The sequence below is a fragment of the Salvelinus sp. IW2-2015 genome, unplaced genomic scaffold (assembly GCF_002910315.2).
Source record: "Salvelinus sp. IW2-2015 unplaced genomic scaffold, ASM291031v2 Un_scaffold1995, whole genome shotgun sequence".
Taxonomy (NCBI): Eukaryota; Metazoa; Chordata; class Actinopteri; order Salmoniformes; family Salmonidae; genus Salvelinus; species Salvelinus sp. IW2-2015.
In genome coordinates, this window is record NW_019943345.1 from 161,928 (window position 1) to 168,137 (window position 6,210).

At 35.2% G+C, this 6,210-nt stretch overlaps 1 long non-coding RNA gene across 1 annotated transcript in view; it reads left to right on the top strand.

Annotated features, from left to right (window-relative positions):
* The first annotated feature begins 5,291 nt into the window (after window positions 1–5,291).
* LOC139024897 (uncharacterized) overlaps window positions 5,292–6,210 on the top strand; it is a 16,227-nt gene continuing 15,308 nt past the window's right edge. Inside the window, exon 1 of the long non-coding RNA XR_011476295.1 lies at window positions 5,292–5,398. This is a non-coding gene — a long non-coding RNA (uncharacterized lncRNA). The remainder of the gene's footprint in view (window positions 5,399–6,210) is intronic.

Here is a 6,210-nt window from a genome sequence, read left to right on the forward strand (position 1 = left end):
TTTTTTCAGAATTAGAAATTCAGCTTGTAACAACGATCAGAATTAATCACAACAACAAGGTTTATGATGACATATTAGGCAATAATTAATAGTAGGCTAAATTATTGTGTCATGCTAAATTCTATAGATAATTTCTGATGGAAATATAACAAATGTGAAAAAATTGTGGATATAGCATTTTAGAAACAAACTCTTTAATAATTCTTAAACAACATTGTCATCTCACCTCTTAGCTTTGGTGTTATGTTTCCGAGAGAGACTCATTTTTAGAGGCAGGGCCCCCCTCTCTCTCCCCAGAGAGACTCATTTTAGAGCACTGAAGTCTATAACAGAGATCCAACATGTTGGTTGTGGTTAACACAGTGCAACTCTACAAAGAGATCCAGCATGTTGGTTGTGGTTAACACAGTGACAACTAAACAGAGAATCCAGCATGTTGGTTGTGGTTTAACACAGTGACAACTAAACAGAGAATCCAACATGTTGGTTGTGGTTAACACAGTGACAACTAAACAGAGATCCAACATGTTGGTTGTGGTTAACACACTGACCCTAAACAGAGATCCAACATGTTGGTTGGGGTAACACAGTGACAACCTATTATTGATTGTCAATTGTCTATTTATTAATTATCTCTTAGAAATCAAACATTTACTAACAGATACATCCAAACAGTCAGGTGATTTAATGCATCACATGAACATGTAGTTTGTGACTGATATTTTTCACCTTTTCTCCATCTAGTGGAACTATAATAATATGAATATGAATATGAATAATAATAATAATAGTATATAATAATAATAATATTAATACTATTAATAATAATGATAATATATGTTTCTACTTTCTCTTTTAATTATTTCTCTCATTCTAGTGTGTTGCTTTGTTCAAAAGGTATGATATATTATTATGCTATTACTGAATTCAGTTTATAATACAACGTTAAGAAAAGTATGTTCAGTTGTCTCACCAAACTACACAGGAAGCAGGAGTCATTGTAATTTAGAAAAAAAAAACGAATGTTCTGATATTCTGAAAGATGATTTAGAACTATGATACATTCACTTTTTACAACTTGTAATAATCACAATAATTGAATCGTATAATACGATATATGAACAATATGTTTTTTGAATTTGACTTGCCTACGCCCAGTTAGCGCCATTTGTGATGATGTTGAACTGTCACGTAGCTGTCCCAGGGTAAATGGACTGTTAGAATGAGTGTTTTACTTTCATTCACTATACTAAAATAACACCATACATTTAATTTCTCTACCCACTTTACATAATCACTGGAAAGATTCTTACCGTGTAGCCTGAATTCACAACCAGAACATGTCAAGTCATTGAGATATTTTCCGTTGTGCTGAGAGAGCACCTTCCTGATGACAAGTGGCTCTGTATCTATGTTCTAGGTACAGTTGATCTTTGGATGCAAAATATCTGGTCAAAGTCTAGTGACTCGATACCATAGTTATATCATAAACATAACAGCAGTTTAACCTTTGGCCAGTAAGGGAATACTATAAAACAGGTAGAAAACTAGGTTTGGCTTAGGGCCAATTTTTTTGAGTTAAAGTCGGCAGGCTAGAGCATAATTAGTATGTAATATTATCACAATTATAGGCTGAATGAATAAATAGGCTGAATAGATGATAGGCTGAATGAATTAATAGGCTGAATTAATGAATCGGCTGAATTAATTAATGAGCTGAATAATGAACAGGACTGAATAATGAAACAGGCTGAATTAATGAATAGGCTGAATTAATGAACAGGCTGAATTAATGAATAGGCTGAATTATTAAAAGGCTGAATTAATGAACAGGCTGAATTAATGAATAGGCTGAATTAATTAAACGCTGAATAAATGAACAGGGTGAATATGAATAGGCTGAAATAAAATGAATATGCTGAATTAATGATGCTGATTTAATGAATAGGTGAATCAATGAATATGCTGAATCAATGAATAGGCTTTTTGCACACACCAGTATCTCTTCTTGCACATGACCATCTGATGATTTATCACTCCAGTGTTAATCTGCTAAATTGTAATTATTCGATTTATTGCCTACCTCATGCCTTTTGCACACATTGTATATAGATTCTCTTTTTTTTTTACCATGTTATTGACTTGTTATTGTTTACTCCATGTGTTACTCTGTGTTGTCTGTTCACACTGCTATGCTTTATCTTGGCCAGGTCGCAGTTGCAAATGAGAACTTGTTCTCCACTAGCCTACCTGGTTAAATAAAGGTGAAATAAAAAAATAAAAAAAATAAAAAGCTGAATTAATGAACAGGGTGAATTAATTACTAGGCTGAATTAATGAATAGGCTGAATTAATTAATAGGCTACACTACAATGGAACAACATTTTAACACATTTGATTAGTAATAATACATTTCAGTGACAAATAAAATAATTTAGATCTGATTAAGTTAATAAAATCACCAATATCTCTCTTCAAAATTTTTGTTTGTTTGTATCTCTGTGCATTGATTGGTGAGGAAAAACAGGTCTATGTATGCCTACTGTAGTCTACACTACTTTATTAATGGGGTAAACGGTCTATGTAGCCTACTGTAGTCTACACTACTTTATTAATGGGGTAAAACAGGTCTACGTAGCCTCTGTAGTCACACTACTTATTAATGGGGTAAACAGGTCTACGTAGCCTACTGTAGTCTGCACTACTTTTTTTAACGTCAACATTCGTTCAGAACAATTAGCTTGATAGCAAGAGAACAAGATTAGCTTGATAGCAAGAGCAAAAGAAAGGTGGATAATGAAAACCAAAGTTTCAGGAAGAACGAAGAGATATGCATTCATCTTACTATCTTTCACCAAGCCAGTGTGTCTTGTTTGCAATGAAAAGTTCACTGCTTGCAAAGAATTCAATCTCAGACCGGCATTATGAATCTAGCATGGTACTTTCACATTTATCAGGATGATCCAGGATGATCTCCTGCTTCACAACAATGTGCGCTGGCTGAGTAAAGGAAAGCAAGCTTGTGACAGAATCAGAGGAGGCCATCCAAGGATGATCTCCTGCTTCACAACACAGTGCGCGTGCTGAGTAAAGGAAAAGCAAGCTAGTGGCAGAATCAAGGAGGCCATCAGGATGATCTCCTGCTTCACAACAACGCACGCTGGGCTGAGTAAAGGAAAAGCAAGCTTGTAACAGAATCAGAGGAGGCCATCCAGGATGATCTCCTGCTTCACAACAACGTGCGCTGGCTGAGTAAAGGAAAAGCAAGCTTGTGACAGGATCAGAGAGAGCCATCCAGGATGATCTCCTGCTTCACAACAACGTGGCTGGCTGAGTAAAGGAAAAGCAAGCTTGTGACAGGATCAGAGGAGGCCATCCAGGATGATCTCCTGCTTCAACACAACGTGCGCTGGCTGAGTAAAGGAAAAGCAAGCTTGTGACAGGATCAGAGGAGGCCATCCAGGATGATCTCCTGCTTCACAACAACGTGCGCTGGCTGAGTAAAGGAAAAGCAAGCTTGTGACAGATCAGAGGAGGCCATCCAGGATGATCTCCTGCTTCACAACAAGTGTCGCTGGCTCTGAGTAAAGGAAAAGCTCTAGAGCCATTCTGTCAGCTGCATGACCAGGTTGTGGGTTTTGTCAGAAAAGCTGATAATTTTGAGGAGCAGACAGCCAGCGCACGTTGTTGTGAAGCAGGAGATCATCCTGGATGGCCTCCTCTGATTCTGTCACAAGCTTGCTTTTCCTTTACTCAGCCAGCGCACATTGTTGTGAAGCAGGAGATCATCCTGGATCATCCTGATAAATGTGAAAGTACCATGCTTAGATTCATAATGCCGTCTGAGATTGAATTCTTTGCAAGCAGTGAACTTTTCATTGCAAACAAGACACACTGGCTTGGTGAAAGATAGTAAGATGAATGCATATCTCTTTCCGTTCTTCCCTGAAACTTTGGTTTTCATTATCCACCTTTCTTTTGCTCTTGCTATCAAGCTAATCTTGTTCTCTTGCTATCAAGCTAATTGTTCTGAACGAATGTTGACGTTAAAAAAAGTAGTGCAGACTACAGTAGGCTACGTAGACCTGTTTACCCCATTAATAAAGTAGTGTAGACTACAGTAGGCTACGTAGACCTGTTTTACCCCATTAATAAAGTAGTGTAGACTACAGTAGGCTACATAGACCCGTTTACCCCATTAATAAAGTAGTGTAGACTACAGTAGGCTACATAGACCTGTTTTTCCTCACCAATCAATGCACAGAGATACAAACAAAAACAAAAATTTTGAAGAGAGATATTGGTGATTTTATTAACTTAATCAGATCTAAATTATTTTATTGTCACTGAATGTATTATGTACTAATCAAATGTGTTAAAATGTTGTTCCATTTGTAGTGTAGCCTATTAATTAATTCAGCCTATTCATTAATTCAGCCTAGTAATTAATTCACCCTGTTCATTAATTCAGCCTTTTTATTTTTTTTATTTTTTTATTTCACCTTTATTTAAATCAGAGAGAGATAAGCAGTGTGAACAGACAACACAGAGTTACACATGAGTAACAATAAACAAGTCAATAACATGGTAGAAAAAAAGAGAATCTATATACAATGTGTGCAAAAGGCATGAGGTAGGCAATAAATCGAATAATTACAATTTAGCAGATTAACACTGGAGTGATAAATCATCAGATGGTCATGTGCAAGAAGAGATACTGGTGTGCAAAAAAGCCTATTCATTGATTCAGCATATTCATTGATTCAGCCTATTCTTAAACAGCCATTCATTAATTCAGCATATTCATTATTTCAGCCTATTCATTAATTCACCCTGTTCATTTATTCAGCCTGTTAATTAATTCAGCCTATTCATTAATTCAGCCTGTTCATTAATTCAGTAATTAATTTCACTATTCATTAATTCAGCCTGTTCATTAATTCAGCCTATTCATTAATTCAGCCTGTTCTTAATTCAGCCTGTTCATTAATTCAGCCTATTAATAAATTCAGCCGATTCATTAATTCAGCCTATTAATTCATTCAGCCTATTCATTCATTCAGCCTATTTATTCATTCGCCTATAATTGTGATAATATTACATACTAATTATGCTCTAGCCTGCCGACTTTAACTCAGAAAAAATTGGCCCTAAGCCAAACCTAGTTTTCTACCTGTTTTATAGTATTCCCTTACTGGCCAAAGGTTAAACTGCTGTTATGTTTATGATATACTATGGTATGAGTCACTAGACTTTGACCAGATATTATTGCATCCAAAGATCAACTGTACCTAGAACATAGATACAGAGCCACTTGTCATCAGGAAGGTGCTCTCTCAGCACAACGGAAAATATCTCAATGACTTGACATGTTCTGGTTGTGAATTCAGGCTACACGGTAAGAATCTTTCCAGTGATATTGTAAAGTGGGTAGAGAAATTAAATGTATGGTGTTATTTTAGTATAGTGAATGAAAGTAAAACACTCAGATTCACAGTCCATTTCACCTGGACAGCTACGTGACAGTTCAATCATACAAAATGGCGCTAACTGGGCGTAGGCAAGTCAAATTCAAAAACATATTGTTCATATATCGTATTATACGATTCAAATATTGTGATTATTTTACAAGTGTAAAAATGTGAATGTATCATAGTTCTAAATCATCTTTCAGAATATCAGAACATTCGTTTTTTTTTTCTAAATTACAATGAGCTCCTGCTTCCTGTGTAGTTTGGTGAGACCACTGAACATACTTTTCTTAACGTTGTTATTATGAACTGAATTCAGTAATAGCATATAATATCATACCTGTTGAACAAAGCAACACACTAGAATGAGAGAAATTATTAAAAGAGAAAGTGAGACATTATTATTATCATTATTATTAATAGTATTAAATATTATTATTATTATTACTTTATTATTCATATTCATATTCATATTATTATTAGTTCCACTAGATGGAGAAAAGGTGAAAAATATCAGTCACAACTACATGTTCATGTGATGCATTAAATACCTGACTGTTTGGATGTATCTGTTAGTAAATGTTTGATTTCTAAGAGATAATTAATAAATAGAACAATTGACAATCAATAATAGGTTGTCACTGTGTTACCACACAACCAACATGTTGGATCTCTGTTTAGGGGTCAGTGTGTTAACCACAACAACATGTTGGATCTCTGTTTAGTTTGTCACACTGTG